This window comes from Bombina bombina, chromosome 7, assembly GCF_027579735.1.
Source record: "Bombina bombina isolate aBomBom1 chromosome 7, aBomBom1.pri, whole genome shotgun sequence".
Lineage (NCBI taxonomy): Eukaryota > Metazoa > Chordata > Amphibia > Anura > Bombinatoridae > Bombina > Bombina bombina.
Genome location: NC_069505.1, coordinates 613,844,164 through 613,862,605, shown reverse-complemented (window position 1 = coordinate 613,862,605; position 18,442 = coordinate 613,844,164).

Here is an 18,442-nt window from a genome sequence, read left to right as displayed (position 1 = left end):
TAGTTATGAGTTTTATGTTACATAACTACTGACTTTCAGTTTACGGTACGGATCTTCTTGTTATGGGCTGTACCACTCACTTTTTGGCCGGACAGGCAAACTCGTAATACCGGCGCTGTGGAAGTCCCATTGAAAAAGGATTTTTTAAAAAGTGCGGTAGTTACATTGCGTGACGGCAAAAAAGTGTGCGGTACAGCTATACCTACAAGACTCATAATAGTAGAGGTAGTGAAAAAACATAATTTATGTAAGAATTTACCTGATAAATTCATTTCTTTCATATTGGCAAGAGTCCATGAACTAGTGACTTATGGGATATACATTCCTACCAGGAGGGGCAAAGTTTCCCAAACCTCAAAATGCCTATAAATACACCCCCCACCACACCCACAATTCAGTTTAACGTATAGCCAAGAAGTGGGGTGATAAGAAAAGAGCGAAAGCATCAACAAGGAATTGGAATAATTGTGCTTTATACAAAAAAATCATAACCACCATAAAAAGGGTGGGCCTCGTGGACTCTTGCCAATATGAAAGAAATTAATTTATCAGGTAAATTCTTACATAAATTATGTTTTCTTTCATGTAATTGGCAAGAGTCCATGAGCTAGTGACGTATGGGATAGCAAATACCCAAGATGTGGAACTCCACGCAAGAGTCACTAGAGAGGGAGGGATAAAAATAAAGACAGCCAATTCTGCTGAAAAAATGAATCCACAACCCAAATCAAAAGTTTTAATCTTTATAATGAAAAAAACTGAAATTATAAGCAGAATAATAAAACTGAAACAGCTGCCTGAAGTACTTTTCTACCAAAAACTGCTTCTGAAGAAGAGAAAACATCAAAATGGTAGAATTTAGTAAAAGTATGCAAAGAAGACCAAGTTGCTGTTTTGCTGATCAACAGAAGCTTCATTCTTAAAAGCCCAGGATGTAGAAACTGACCTAGTAGAATGAGCCATAATCCTCTGAGGCGGGGATTTACCCGACTCCAAATAAGCATGATGAATCAAAAGCTTTAACCATGATGCCAAAGAAATGGCAGAAGCCTTCTGACCTTTCCTAGAACCAGAAAAGAAAACAAATAGACTAGAAGTCTTTCTGAAATCTTTAGTAGCTTCAACATAATATTTCAAAGCTCTTACCACATCCAAAGAATGTAAAGATCTCTCCAGAGAATTCTTAGGATTAGGACACAACAAAAGGACAATAATTTCTCTTCTAATGTTGTTGGAATTCACAACTTTAGATAAAAATTTAAATGAAGTCCGCAAAACCGCCTTATCCTGAGGAAAAATCAGAAAAGGAGACTCACAAGAAAGAGCAGATAATTCAGAAACTCTTCTAGCAGAAGAGATGGCCAAAAGGAACAATACTTTCCAAGAAAGTAACTTAATGTCCAGAGAATGCATAGGGGCCTAGTTATCAAGCTGTCTACTTTAACTGCCTTCGCCGGCCCAATACGCCCGCCTAAGCTCACCTACCATCGCCACCGCGGACCTGCAAAATTTCACCTAAGTTATCAATAAAGCTGTCAAAAAGCCGCGCACCAAGTACGGGGCGATGAGCAGCGGACTGTGATAGTTATCACTCATCCGATCTCCCTGCTCTTCGGCTTTTTGACAGCTTTATTGCTAGCCTGTCACTAAGCACTCACACTAACTACACTGTTCTACACCCTATACCGGCGCCCCCGGAGCCCCCCGCAACTAAATAAAGTTATTAACCCCTAAACCGCCGCTCCTAGACCCCGCCGCAACTCTTATAAATGTATTAACCCCTAAACCGCCGCTCCCGGACCCTGCCGCCACCTACATAATACCTATTAACCCCTATCCTGCCCCCCCTATACCGCCGCCACCTATAATAAAGTTATTAACCGCTATCCTGCGGATCCCGGACCTCGCCGCAACTAAATAAATAGTTTAGCCCCTAAACCGCCGCTCCCGGACCCCGCCGCAACTTATATTAAACTTATTAACCCCTAATCTGCCCCCCCCTACACCGTCGCCACCTATAATACATTTATTAACCCCTATCCTGCCCCCCCTACACCGCTGCCACTGTAATAAAATTATTAACCCCTAAACCTAAGTCTAACACTAACCCTAACACCCCCCTAACTTAAATATTAATTAAATAAATCTAAATAATATTTCTCTTATTAACTAAATGTATCCTATTTAAAACTAAATACTTACCTGTAAAATAAACCCTAATATAGCTACAATATAAATAATAATTATATTGTAGCTATCTTAGGATTTATTTTTATTTTACAGGCAACTTTCAATTTATTTTAACTAGGTAGAATAGCTATTAAATAGTTATTAACTATTTAATAGCTACCTAGCTAAAATAAAGAGAAATTAACCTGTAAAATAAAAACTAACCTAAGTTACAATTACACCTACCACTACACTATCATTAAATAAATGAATCCTATTTAAAACTAAATACTTACCTGTAAAATAAACCCTAAGATAGCTACAATGTAATTAATAATTACATTGTAGCTATTTTAGGGTTTATATTTATTTTACAGGTAACTTTGTATTTATTTTAACTAGGTAAAATAGCTATTAAATAGTTAATAACTATTTAATAACTACCTAGCTAAAAGAAATACAAAATTACCACTAAAATAAATCCTAACCTAAGTTACAATTAAACCTAACACTACACTATCATTAAACAAATTAAATAAATTAAATACAAATACCTGCAAATAAATACAAATAAATACACTAACTAAAGTACAAAAAATAAAAAAAGAACTAAGTTACAAAAAATAAAAAAATAATTTACAAACATTATAAAAATATTACAACAATTTTAAGCTAATTACACCTACTCTAAGCCCCCTAATAAAATAACAAAGCCCCCCAAAATAAAAAAATTCCCTACCCTATTCTACATTTAAAAGATACCAGCTCTATTACCTTACCTGCCCTTAAAACGGCCTTTTGCGGGGCATGCCCCAAAGAAAACAGCTCTTTTGCCTGTAAAATAAAAATACAACCCCCCAACATTAAAACCCACCACCCACACACCCCTACTCTAACCCACCCAAACCCCCCTTAAAAAAACCTAACACTACCCCCCTGAAGATCTTCCTACCTTGAGTCGTCTTCACTCAGCCAAGCCGAATTCTTCATCCAATCCGGGCGATGTCTTCATCCAAGCGGGGGCTGAAGAGGTCCATCATCCGGCTGAAGTCTTCATCCAAGCGGGGGCTGAAGAGGTCCATCATCCGGCTGAAGTCTTCATCCAAGCGGGGGCTGAAGAGGTCTTCCATCCGGCTGAAGTCTTCTATCAAGTGGCATCTTCAATCTTCTTTCTTCCGGCTCCATCTTCATCCCGCCGACGCGGAACATCCCTCCTCCACGACGAACTCCCGATCAGCCAATAGAATGCGAGCTCAATCCGATTGGCTGATTGGATCAGCCAATCGGATTGAACTTGAATCTGATTGGCTGATTCCATCAGCCAATCAGATTATTCCTACCTTAATTCCGATTGGCTGATAGAATCCTATAAGCCAATCGGAATTCGAGGGACGCCATCTTGGATGACGTCATTTAAAGGAACCTTCAATCGTCGGGAATTCATTGTGGAGGAAGGATGTTCTGCATCGGCGGGATGAAGATGGAGCCGGAAGAAAGAAGATTGAAGATGCCGCTTGATAGAAGACTTCAGCCGGATGGAAGACCTCTTCAGCCCCCGCTTGGATGAAGACTTCAGCCGGATGATGGACCTCTTCAGCCCCCGCTTGGATGAAGACTTCAGCCGGATGATGGACCTCTTCAGCCCCCGCTTGGATGAAGACATTGCCCGGATTGGATGAAGAATTCAGCTCGGCTGAGTGAAGACGACTCAAGGTAGGAAGATCTTCAGGGGGGTAGTGTTAGGTTTTTTAAGGGGGGTTTGGGTGGGTTAGAGTAGGGGTGCGTGGGTGGTGGGTTTTAATGTTGGGGGGGTTGTATTTTTATTTTACAGGCAAAAGAGCTGTTTTCTTTGGGGCATGCCCCGCAAAAGGCCCTTTTAAGGGCTGGTAAGGTAATAGAGCTGGTATCTTTTAAATGTAGAATAGGGTAGGGAATTTTTTTTATTTTGGGGGGCTTTGTTATTTTATTAGGGGGCTTAGAGTAGGTGTAATTAGCTTAAAATTGTTGTAATATTTTTATAATGTTTGTAAATTATTTTTTTATTTTTTGTAACTTAGTTCTTTTTTTATTTTTGTTACTTTAGTTAGTGTATTTATTTGTAGGTATTTGTATTTAATTTATTTAATTTATTTAATGATAGTGTAGTGTTAGGTTTAATTGTAACTTAGGTTAGGATTTATTTTACTGGTGATTTTGTATTTCTTTTAGCTAGGTAGTTATTAAATAGTTATTAACTATTTAATAGCTATTGTACCTAGTTAAAATAAATACAAAGTTACCTGTAAAATAAATATAAACCCTAAAATAGCTACAATGTAATTATTAATTACATTGTAGCTATCTAAGGGTTTATTTTACAGGTAAGTATTTAGTTTTAAATAGGATTCATTTATTTAATGATAGTGTAGTGTTAGGTGTAATTGTAACTTAGGTTAGTTTTTATTTTACAGGTAAATTTCTCTTTATTTTAGCTAGGTAGCTATTAAATAGTTAATAACTATTTAATAGCTATTTTACCTAGTTAAAATAAATTGAAAGTTGCCTGTAAAATAAAAATAAATCCTAAAATAGCTACAATGTAACTATTAGTTATATTGTAGCTAGTTTAGGGTTTATTTTACAGGTAAGTATTCAGTTTTAAATAGGAATAATTTAGTTAATAAGAGTTAATTTATTTCGTTAGATTTAATTTAATTTAGGGGGGTGTTAGGGTTACGGTTAGACTTAGCTTTAGGGGTTAATAATTTTATTATAGGTAGCGGCGGTATAGGGGGGGCAGGATAGGGGTTAATAAAAATATTATAGGTGGCGACGGTGTAGGGGGGGCAGATTAGGGTTTAATAAGTTTAATATAGGTGGCGGCGGGGTCCGGGAGCGGCGGTTTAGGGGTTAAACTATTTATTTTGTTGCGGCGGGGTCCAGGAGCGGCAGGATAGGGGTTAATAACTTTATTAGGGGTGGCGGCGGTATGGGGGGGCAGGATAGGGGTTAATAGGTATTAAGTAGGTGGCGGCGGGGCCGGGAGCGGCGGTTTAGGGGTTAACAGATTTCTTAGAGTTGCGGCGGGGTCCGGGAGTGGCGGTTTAGGGGTTAAAATGTTTAATATAGGTGGCGGCGGTGTAGGGGGGGCAGATTAGGGGTGCTTAGACTCGGGGTACATGTTAGGGTGTTAGGTGTACACACTTCCCATAGGAATGAATGGGATGTCAGGCAGCAGCGAACTTGAACTTTCGCTATGGTCTGAGTCCCATTGATTCCTATGGTATCCGCCACCTCCAGGGCGGTGGATTGAAAACCAGGTACGCTGGGCCGTAAAAGTGCCAAGCGTACCTGCTGGGATTTTGATAACTCCCAAAAGTAGTCAGATTGTGCCGAACTTGTGTTCGGAACATCTGGAGTGACGTAAGAATCGATCTGTGTTGGACTGAGTCCGGCGGATCGAAGCTTATGTCACCAGATTCTACTTTTGCCGGTCTGTAGGGCTTGATAACTAGGCCCAATCTCAAGGAATTCCAGCGTATTTGAGGTTGACGGCTTGATAACTAGGCCCCATAGGCTCAAACGGAGAAGCCTGTAAAGCCCTCAAAACCAAATTAAGACTCCAAGGAGGAGAGATTGACTTAATGACAGGCTTGATACGAACCAAAGCCTGTACAAAACAATGAATATCAGGAAGATTAGCAATTTTTCTGTGGAACAGAATAGAAAGAGCGGAGATTTGTCCTTTCAAGGAACTTGCAGACAAACCCTTATCCAAACCGTCCTGAAGAAACTGTAAAATTCTAAGAATTCTAAATGAATGCCAAGAGTATTTATGAGAAGAATACCATGAAATGTAAGTCTTCCAAACTCTGTAATAAATCTTTCTAGACACAGATTTGCGAGCCTGCAACATAGTATTAATCACTGAGTCAGAGAAACCTCTATGACTAAGCACTAAGCGTTCAATCTCCATACCTTCAAATTTAATGATTTGAGATCCTGATGGAAAAATGGGCCTTGAGATAAAAGGTCTGGCCTTAACGGAAGTGGCCAAGGTTGGCAACTGGACATCCGAACAAGATCCGCATACCAAAACCTGTGTGGCCATGCTGGAGCCACCAGCAGTACAAATGAATGCTCCATTATGATTTTGGAAATCACTCTTGGAAGAAGAACTAGAGGCGGAAAGATATAAGCAGGTTGATAACTCCAAGGAAGTGTCAACGCATCCACTGCTTCCGCCTGAGTATCCCTGGACCTGGACAGATACCTGGGAAGTTTCCTGTTTAGATGAGAAGCCATCAGATCTATTTCTGGAAGCCCCCACATCTGAACAATCTGAAAAAATACATCTGGGTGAAGAGACCACTCCCCCGGATGTAAAGTCTGGCGACTGAGATAATCCGCTTCCCAGTTGTCTATACCTGGGATATGGACTGCAGAAATTAGACAGGAGCTGGATTCCGCCCATGCAAGTATCCGAGATATTTCTTTCAAAGCTTGAGGACTGTGAGTCCCACCTTGATGATTGACATATGCCACGGTTGTGACATTGTCTGTCTGAAAAGAAATAAATGGTTCTCTCTTCAGAAGAGGCCAAAACTGAAGAGCTCTGAGAATCTTACGGACTTCCAAAATATTGATTGGTAATCTCACCGCTTGAGATTTCCAAACCCCTTGCGCTGTCAGAGATCCCCAGACAGCTCCCCAACTTGAAAGACTCGCATCTGTTGTTATCACAGTCCAGTTTGGACGAACAAAAGAGGCCCTTTGAAGTAAACGATGGTGATCTAACCACCAAGTCAGAGATAGTCGAATATTGGGATTTAAGGATATTAATTGTGATATCTTTGTATAATCCCTGCACCATTGGCTCAGCATACAAAGCTGAAGAGGTCTCATGTGAAAACAAGCAAAGGGGATCGCGTCCGATGCTGGAGTCATGAGACCTAAAACCTCCATGCACATAGCTACTGAAGGGAATGATTGAATAAGCTGAAACCAATTTCAGATGTCTTTTGTCTGTTAGAGACAAAGTCATGGATACTGAATCTATTTGGAATCCTAAAAAGGTTACCCTTGTCTGAGGAATCAAGGAACTTTTTGGTAAATTGATCCTCCAACCATGTCTTTGAAGAAACAACACTAGTTGATTTGTGTGAGATTCTGCAGAATGTAAAGACTGAGCAAGTACCAAGATATCGTCCAAATAAGGAAACACCGCAATACCCCGCTCTCTGATTACAGAGCGTAGGGCACCGAGAACCTTTGAAAAGATCCTTGGAGCTGTTGCTAAGCCAAAAGGAAGAGCAACAAATTGGTAATGCTTGTCTAGAAAAGAGAATCTCAGGAAATGATAGTGATCTGGATGAATCGAAATATGAAGATATGCATCCTGTAAGTCTATTGTGGACATATAATGCCCTTGCTGAACAAAAGGCAGAATAGTCCTTATAGTCACCATCTTGAATGTTGGTATTCTTACATAACGATTCAAAATGAATTCTCCTTCTTTGGAACAATGAACAGATTTGAATAAAACCCCAGACCCCGTTCCTGAAAAGGAACTGGCACAATTACCCCAGATAACTCCAGGTCTGAAACACACTTCAGGAAAGCCTGAGCCTTTACTGGGTTCACTGGAATGCGTGAGAGAAAGAAACTTCTCACAGGCGGTCTTACTTTGAAACCTATTCTGTACCCTTGAGAAACAATGTTCTGAATCCAATGATTTTGGATTGAATTGATCCAAACATCCTTGTAAAATCTTAGTCTGCCCCCTACCAGCTGCGCTGGAATGAGGGCCACACCTTCATGCGGACTTGGGGGCTGATTTTTATTTTTTAAATGGCTTGGATTTATTCCAGACTGGAGAAGGCTTCCAATTGAAAACTGTTCCCTTAGGGGAAGGGTCAGGTTTCTGTTCCTTATTCTGACGAAAGGAACAAAAACGATTAGCAGCCCTGAATTTACCCTTAGATTTTTTATCCTGAGGCAAAAAAGCTCCCTTCTCCCCAGTGACAGTTGAAATAATAGAATCCAACTGAGAACCAAATAATTTATTACCTTGGAAAGAAAGAGATAGCAACGTTGATTTAGAAGTCATATCAGCATTCCAAGATTTAAGCCATAAAGCTCTTCTAGCTAAAATAGCTAAAGACATATATCTGACATCAATTCTAATGATATCAAAAATGGCAGCACAAATGAAATTATTAGCATGTTGAATTAGCTTAACAATGCTATACACATTATGATCTGGTACTTGTTGCGCTAAAGTTTCCAACCAAAAAGTTGAAGCAGCAGCAACATCAGCCAAAGAAATAGGAGTCCTAAGAAGATGACCTGAAAATAAATAAGCCTTCCTTAGATAAGATTTAAGCTTCCTATCTAAATGATCTTTAAAAGAAGTACTATCTGCCGTAGGAATAGTATTACGTTTAGCAAGAGTAGAGGTGGCCCCATCAACTTTGGGGATCTTTTCCCGAAACTCCAATCTATCAGTCAGCAAAGGATACAGTTTCTTAAACCTTGAAGAAGGAGTAAATGAAGTATCCATTCCCTAGAAATTACATCTGAAATAGCATCAGGAACTGGAAAAACCTCTGGAATAACTACATGAGGTTTAAAAACCGAATTTAAATGTTTACTGGTTTTAATATCAAGAGGACTAGTCTCCTCCATATCTAATGCAATCAACACCTCTTTTAATAAGGAACAAATATACTCCATTTTAAATAAGTATGAAGATTTGTCAGTGTCAATATCTGAGGCAGAATCTTCTGAACCAGATAGATCCTCATCAGAGATAGATAAATCAGAATGTTGTCGGTCATTTAAAAATTCATCCATTTTATGAGAAGATTTAAAAGACCTTTTACGTTTATTAGAAGGTGGTATGACAGACAAAGCCTTCTGAATAGAATTAGAAACAAATTCTCTCACATTAACAGGAATATCCTGAGCAATAGATGTTGAAGGAATAACAACAGGTAATGGATTACTACTAATGGAAATATTTTCTGCATGTAAAAGTTTGTCATGACAATTATCACAAACTACAGCCGGAGGAACAGTTACCACAAGTTTACAACAAATGCACTTAGCTTTGGTAGAACCGACACCAGGCAGCAGGATTCCAATAGTGGATTCTGAAACAGGATCAGATTGAGACAACTTGCAATATGTAAGATAAAAAATAACATATAAAGCAAAATTATCAATTTCCTTATATGACAGTTTCAGGAATGGGAAAAAATGCAAACAGATTAAGCCTCTGAAAACCAGAAGCAAAAATACATGACTTAAATAATGTCAAAAAGTCTGGCACCAAGTATGATGCCCACAACTGACAAAATATTTTTTGGCGCCAAAAACGTCTGCAACAAACACGAGCGTCATAGATGACGCAACTACGTGAAAATTCTCGGCGCCAACTAAGACGCCAGAAATGACGAAAATAAGTCAACAAACGTAATTCTCACACCAAAAAAGTCTCGCACCAAGAATGACGCAATAAATTATAGCATTTTGCGCACCCGCGAGCCTAACAGCCCACAATTTAGAAAAAAGTCAATTCAAAAAATTTCAGGTAAGAATTTATTTTTTTTTTTTCAATATATGTGCATTTCCCAAAATGAAACTGACAGTCTGCAAAAAAGGAAATATACTGATAAACCTGAATCATGGCAAATATAAGTACAAACATTATATTTAGAACTTTACATTTAAAGTGCCAAACCATAGCTGAGAGTGTCTTAATAAAGGAAAACATACTTACCAAAAGACACTCATCTACATAAAGTAGATAGCCAAACCAGTACTGAAACGAGAATCAGCAGAGGTAATGGTATATAAGAGTATATCGTCGATCTGAAAAGGGAGGTAGGAGATGAATCTCTACAACCGATAACAGAGAACCTTTGAAATAGATCCCCGTTAGGATGACCATTGCATTCAATAGGTAATACTCCCTTCACATCCCTCTGTCATTCACTGCACTCTGAGAGGAACCGGGCTTCAGCATGCTGAGAAGCGCATTTCAACGTAGAAATCTAGCACAAACTTACTTCACCACCTCCATAGGAGGCAACGTTTGTAAAACTGAATAGTGGGTGTGGTGGGGGGTGTATTTATAGGCATTTTGAGGTTTGGGAAACTTTGCCCCTCCTGGTAGGAATGTATATCCCATACGTCACTAGCTCATGGACTCTTGCCAATTACATGAAAGAAAGAGCCATAACGCTGCTTTTTCATTCATAACGCAAAACTCGTAATCTAGCCGAAAGAAAATAACTCATTGTGTAGTTCATTTAACAAATCTAAACAAATCATGAGACTTACTTTTCTCAGAAAACCTCTGGATATACTCGCCTAGATTACGAGTTTTGTCGGTAAAGACCTGCGGTGCTAACGAGCCTTTTGTTTCCAGCGCACCCTTAAGCCAACGCTGGTATTAAGAGTTGTCTGAATGGCTGCGTTAGCCTCAGAAAAGGGAGCGTTGAGATCTCCCTACCTTCAACTCTCAATACCAGCGTTGCTTAAGTCAGCGGTGAGCTGGCTAAACGTGCTCGTGCACGATTTCCCCATAGGAAACAATGGGGCTGAGCTGGCTGAAAAATCCCTAACACCTTCAAAAAAGCAGCGTCCAGCTTCTAACGCATCCCCATTGTTTCCTATGGGAAAACACTTTCTAAGTCTACACCTAACACCCTAACATGAACCCCGAGTCTAAACACCCCTAACCTTACATATATTAAACCCTAATCTGCTGGCCCCGCTATCGCTGACACCTACATTATATTATTAAGCCCTAATCTGCTGCTCCAGACACAGCCACAACCTACATTATAGTTATGAACCCCTAATCTGCTGTCCCTAACATCGCCGACATCTATATTATATTTATTAACCCCTAATCTGCCCCCCCAACCTCGCCGCCACCTACCTACACTTATTAACCCCTAATCTGCCGATTGGACATTGCCGCCACTATAATAAATGTATTAACCCCTAAACCACCGCACTCCCGCCTCGCAAACACTATAATACATTTTATTTACCCCTAATTTGCCCTCCCTAACATCGCCGCCACCTACCTATAATTATTAACCCCTAATCTCCCGACCCCAACGTCACCGCTACTATAATAAAGTTATGAACCCCTAAACCTAAGTCTAACCCTAACACCCCCCCTAAGTTAAATATAATTTAAATTAAACTAAATAAATTTACTATAATTAAATAAATTATTCCTATTTAAAACTAAATACTTACCTATAAAATAAACCCTAATATAGCTACAATATAACTAATAATTACATTGTAGCTATTTTAGAATTTATATTTATTTTACAGGCAACTTTGTATTTATTTTAACTAGGTACAATAGCTATTAAATAGTTAATCACTATTTAATAGCTACCTAGTTAAAATAATTACAAAAGTACCTGTAAAATAAATCTTAACCTAAGTTACAATTACACCTAACACTACACTATCAATAAATTAATTAAATAAATTAACTACAATTATCTAAACTAAAATACAATTAAATAAACTAAACTATAGTACAAAAAAAACAAACACTAAATTACAGAAAATAAAAAAGAATTACAAGAAGTTTAAACTAATTACACCTAATCTAAGCCCCCTAATAAAATAACAAAGCCCCCAAAATAATAAAATGCCCTACCCTATCCTAAATTACAAAGTAATCAGCTCTTTTACCAGCCCTTAAAAGGGCTTTTTGCGAGGCATTGCCCCAAAGTAATCAGCTCTTTTACCTGTAAAAAAAAAAATACAATACCCCCCCAACATTACAACCCACCACCCACATACCCCTACTCTAAAACCCACCCAAACCCCCCTTAAAAAAAACTAACTCTAACCCCCTGAAGATCTCCCTACCTTGAGTCGTCTTCACTCAGCCGAGCCGAATTCTTCATACAAGCGAGGCAAGAAGAGGTCCTCCTCCGCGTTGGAGGTCTGCAAGATGGAGCCGCGGTTGGATGAAGATAGAAGACACCGCTTGGATGAAGACTTCTACCGGATGGAGAACCTTTTCTTGCCCTGCTTGGATGAAGACTTCTACCGGATGGAGGACCTCTTCTTGCCCCGCTTGGATGAAGACTTCTACCGGATGGAGGACCTCTTCTTGCCCCGCTTGGATGAAGAATTCGACTCGGCTGAGTGAAGACGACTCAAGGTAGGGAGATCTTCAGGGGGTTAGTGTTAGGTTTTTTTAAGGGGGGTTTGGGTGGGTTTTAGAGTAGGGGTATGTGGGTGGTGGGTTGTAATGTTGGGGGGGTATTGTATTTTTATTTACAGGTAAAAGAGCTGATTACTTCAATGCCCTTCACAAAGCCCTTTTAAGGGCTGGTAAAAGAGCTGATTACTTTGTAATTTAGGATAGGGTAGGGCATTTTATTATTTTGGGGGCTTTGTTATTTTATTAGGGGGCTTAGATTAGGTGTAATGAGTTTAAACTTCTTGTAATTCTTTTTTATTTTCTGTAATTTAGTGTTTGTTTTTTTTGTACTATAGTTTAGTTTATTTAATTGTATTTTAGTTTAGATAATTGTAGTTAATTTATTTAATTAATTTATTGATAGTTTAGTGTTAGGTGTAATTGTAACATAGGTTAGGATTTATTTTACAGGTAATTTTGTAATTATTTTAACTAGATAGCTATTAAATAGTTATTAACTATTTAATAGCTATTGTACCTAGTTAAAATAAATACAAAGTTGCCTGTAAAATAAATGTAAATCCTAAACTAGCTACAATGTAACTATTAGTTATATGGTAGCTATATTAGGGTTTATTTTATAGGTAAGTATTTAGTTTTAAATAGGAATATTTTTTTTTCATAATAGTAAATTTATTTAGTTTAATTTAAATTATATTTAACTTAGGGGGGTGTTAGGGTTAGGGTTAGAATTAGGTTTAGGGGTTCATAACTTTATTATAGTAGCGGCGACGTTGGGGTCGGCAGATTAGGGGTTAATAAGTGTAGGTAGGTGGCGGCGAGGTTGGGGGGGCAGATTAGGGGTTAATAAATATAATATAGGTGTCAGCGATGTTAGGGGCAGCAGATTAGGGGTTCATAGGGATAATGTAGGTGGCGGCGATGTCCGGTCAGAAGATTAGGGGTTAAAAATTTATATTATAGGGTTTGCGATGTGGGGGGGGCCTCGGTTTAGGGGTTCATAGGTAGTTTATGGGTGTTAGTGTACTTTGTAGCACTGTAGTTAAGAGTTTTATGTTCCGGCGTTAGCCCATAACGCTCTTAACTACTGACTTTTTTTTGCGGTTGGAGTCTTGTCGGTAGAGGGTCTACCGCTCATTTCTTCCAAGACTCGTATTACAAGCGTTAGGCAAATCCCATAGAAAAGATAGGATACGCAATTGACGTAAGGGGATTTGAGGTAGCCTTGAGTCGCAGAAAGAAAGTGAGAGGTAGACCCTTTGCTGCCTGACTCATAATACCAGCGTTAGATAAAAAGCAGCGTTAGGACCCCTTAACGCTGCTTTTTAAGGCTAACGCAGAACTCGTAATCTCGCTGACTGTTTCCAATGCAGCAAATTATTCTGGGTAACATATGCCAATGAGGTTCACAATGACTCACTTTTTTACTTCAGTCTGCTTTTACGCAGACTCTATTTATGCCACAGCATCGCTGTACACACAGCTTTTAAGATTAGCTAGGGTTAGTATAGTGATTCAGACCATCCTAGGACAGCTGTTTTGTGGTTTTTGCCACTCATCAGCTTTTTACCCAGAATTATTTTCTGCATTGGAAACAGTATATCCAGAGGTTTTCTGGGAAAAGCAAGTCTAGATTTTGACAATGAGTTATTTTCTTAATATTTTGTGCTTAGTGGAGGATTTTAAACTCACTTTTCACCTCCTCATAATTTAAAAAGCTGTTGTATTTTGCCTAGAAATCAACTTCACCCAGCAGTGATTCACCTACTCCCAGCTGATGAGTGGCAAAAACCATGAAACAGCTGCCTTGGATGGTCTGACTCATTATACTAACCCTAGCTAAGCTTAAACTGTGTATACAGCATTGCTATAGGGTAAAATGAGTCTGCGTTAAAGCAAACTGAAGTAAAAAAGTGTGTCATTGCATATCTTACCCAGAATTCTTTGCTACCTTGGAAACTGTGTATTCAGAGGTTTTCTGGGAAAAGCAAGTCTCCTGACTTGTTTAGATTTGTTAAATGAACTACACAAGTTATTTTTTTATTTTTTATTTTTATTTATTTATTTTCCAAAACACCGAGATGATTTTATATAGTTCTACTGGAAGCCAATCAGGTCCAGCTGCTTTATTTAGTTTAGCTTTCTTGATGGTGGTAACAATCTCATCAGGTGAGATCGGAGCATTAATGTTCTCTAGATCTGAGGCTGATATATTAGGGGGGTGCTATTTTAGACCAGAAAAGCTCCTTATCTATAGCATCTAAATCTGTACTAGTATAAAGTTTCTGATAGAACTTATAAAAAACCTCTCTAATATTTTTGATATCAGTATATCTGATAGTTCTATCCTTAATAACAGGGATAATTTCTGCTATTCCTATTTTTAACCACCTTAGCTAAATATTTAGCTGAACATCCATAATATTCTTTAAAGCGATTATTGATTTTATTATCTTCATCCATACATTTTTGTTTAACAAAGACCTCTCATTCCGTTCTAAGCCGTCACTATTGAGACCAATTACCCTGCGTGGGATGAGTCTTATAGCGTCTGAAAGCGTTTTAACCAGATTGGACAGTTGCATTTCATACATTACATGTTTCTTTTTCCATTGACACATATACGCTTTAATTTCCTTTTCTAGGATAGATTATATTTTAATTTCAGAACAACTTATCCTGCTAGAACATTATTATTTCAGACAATGCGATCATATCCATTGTTTTACATCTAACCAATATAGAAAACAATCAAAATATAAGTTTACTTTCCTTTGATTTCTAATGAATAATGGTAAGTTTGTTAAGTGGTTAAGGCAACAGTGGAAAGACTATAGTTCTTTAAATATTGCATATTATAACAAAATTGAAACCTTTTGGGAAGCATCTAAAACGGTCTTAAGAGGTCAAATTAAATTAGTTATTTTCTTAATATCTATTTAGAAATACTTAGAACATATTCTGCTATGTGGAGAACATTGGAATGTGAAATATTTACAATAAATACATAGCTAAAACTTTTATTAAAGGGACAGTCTACACTAAAATTGTTATTGTTTAAAAAGATAGATAATGTCTTTACTACCCATTCCCCAGCTTTGCACAACCAACATCGTTATATTAATAGGCTTTAAACAATTTAAACCTCTAAATGTCAGCCTGTTTCTAAGCCACTATAGTCAGCCTCTTATCAAATGCTTTTTTTATTTGCTTTTCACAACAGGAGACTGCTAGTTCATGTGGGCCATATAGATAACATTGTGTTAACTCCCGATGAGTTATTTTAGATTTAGCAAAACACAGTTCTAAATGTCAATAGATGATAAATAAAAAGTCAATTGATCAGGGGGCTGTTAGAAGATGCTTAGATATAAGGTAATCACAGAGATAAAAAGTGTATTAATATAACTGAGATAAGGGACAGTCTGCAGAGGCTTAGATACAAGGTAATCACAGAGATAAAAAGTATATTAATATAACTGAGATAAGGGACAGTCTGCAGAGGCTTAGATACAAGGTAATCACAGAGATAAAAAGTATATTAATATAACTGAGATAAGGGGCAGTCTGCAGAGGCTTAGATACAAGGTAATCACAGAGATAAAAAGTATATTAATATAACTGAGATAAGGAGCAGTCTGCAGAGGCTTAGATACAGGGTAATCACAGAGGTAAAAAGTATATTAATATAACTGAGATAAGGAGCAGTCTGCAGAGGCTTAGATACAGGGTAATCACAGAGGTAAAAAGTATATTAATATAACTGTGTCGGTTATGCAAAACTGGGGAATGGGTAATAAAGGGATTATCTATCTTTTAAAACAATATTGTAGACTGTCCCTTTAAATAGGAATATTGCAGATATATATTTTTTTTTTTTATGTTTTCATGTACCTAAATGCAGAGGATTCTAACACACTTTTATATTTGTCTATATATGTGTACATATGTATTAACCCATTAACGACACACTTTGTACAGGGTACATTATAAAAAAACTGGTCTTTAAAGACCGACGTACCCTGTATGTCGTCAGGGGTTTTCCTCTCTGCCGATCGTTGGTGGGTGGGAGCCAATGAAGGGAGGTGGGTGGGTGGCCCATCGCTGGTAAACGTCCGGCCAGCAGTGGGGAAATGGCTGTCGGTTGCACGCAGGAGCGTGTGTGTGTGCACACGTGCGCACCCACGATCTGTATAAAATATGTAGAGTGGTGGGAGCAGGTGGTGGGTGACAGAGGAGTGGGGGAAAAAATTCAAAAGGGATCTGGGAGGGGGGAGGGTATGGAGGGGGGGCAGCTACACTACAGAAAAAGTAGGTTTTATTTAAACAAAAAACGCCACATTTGTTTGCAAAGTGGGTACTGGCAGACAGCTGCCAGTACCCAAAATGGTGGCATATAGTTAATAGGGGGAGGGTTAGAGAGCTCTTTGGGGGAGGTTGGGAGCTAGCGGTGGATCCTTCACAGCAGAATATATATATATATATATATATATATATATATATATATATATATATATATATATTAAAAAGCCTTTTATTTTAGTACTGGCAGACTTTCTGCCAGTACTTAAGATGGCAGGACAATTGTGGGGTAGGGGAGGGAAGAGAGCTGTTTGGGAGGGATCAGGGGGTCTGATGTGTCAGGTGGGAGGCTGATCTCTACACTAAAGCTAAAATTAACCCTTCAAGCTCCCTACAAGCTACCTAATTAACCTTGTTACTGCTGGGCATAATACATGTGTGGTGCACAGCGGCATTTAGCGGCCTTCTAATTACCAAAAAGCCATGGCAAAGCCATATATGTCTGTTATTTCTGAACAAAGAGGATCACAGAGAAGCATTTACAACCATTTGTGCCATAATTGCACAAGCTGTTTGTAAATAATTTCAGTGAGAAACCCAAAGTTAGTGAAAAAGTTAACGTTTTTTTTTTATTTGATCGAATTTGGCGGTGAAATGGTTACATGAAATATATCAAAATGGACCTAGATCAATACTTTGGGTTGTCTACTACACTTCCCTAAAGCTAAAATTAACCCTACAAGCTACCAAATTAACCCCTTCACTGCTGGGCCTAATACAAGTGTGGTGCGCAGCGGCATTTATCCTTCTAATTACCAAAAAGTAATGTCACAGTCATAAATGTCTGCTATCTCTGAACAAAGGGGATCCCACAGAAGCATTTACAACTATTTGTGCCATAATTGCACAAGTTGTTTGTAAATAATTTCAGTGAGAAACCTAAAGTTTGTGAAAAAGTTTGTTAAAAAGTGAACATTTTTTAATTTCACCGCATTTGGCGGTGAAATAGTGGCATGAAATATACCAAAATGGGCCTAGATCAATAATTTGGGTAGTCTACTAAAAAAAATTATATACATGCCAAGGGATATTCAGGGATTCCTGACAGATATCAGTGTTCCAATGTAACTATTGCTAATTTTGAAAACAAATGGTTTGAAAATAGGAAAGTGCTACTTGTATTTATGGCCCTATAACTTGCAAAAAAAGCAAAGAACATGTAAACATTGGGTATTTCTAAACTCAGGACAAAATTTAGAAACTATTTAGCATGGGTGTTTTTTGGTGGTTGTAGATGTGTAACAGATTTTGGGGTTCAAATTTAGAAAAAGTGTTTTTTTTCCATTTTTTCATCATATTTTATATATATTTTTATGGTAAATTATAAGATATGATAAAAATAATGGTATCTTTAGAAGGTCCATTTAATGGCGAAAAAAAACGGTATATAATGTGTGTGGGTACAGTAAATGAGTAAGAGGAAATTACAGCTAAACACAAACACTGCAGAAATTTAAAAACAGCCCTTGTCCTTAAGGGAAGGAAATTGAAAAATGGCCTTGTCCTTAAGGGGTTAACATGTTTATATGTGTGTATATACATATATCTGGAAATACATATATGCACATATAAATACATATATACACATATATAGACATATATATGTATATATGTATATATATATATATATATATATATACAAAACAGGGAAGGGGACTGCACTCTCATACCGGACCGGGTACACATCCAATGACCCTGTAACATGCTCAGCCCTGGGGG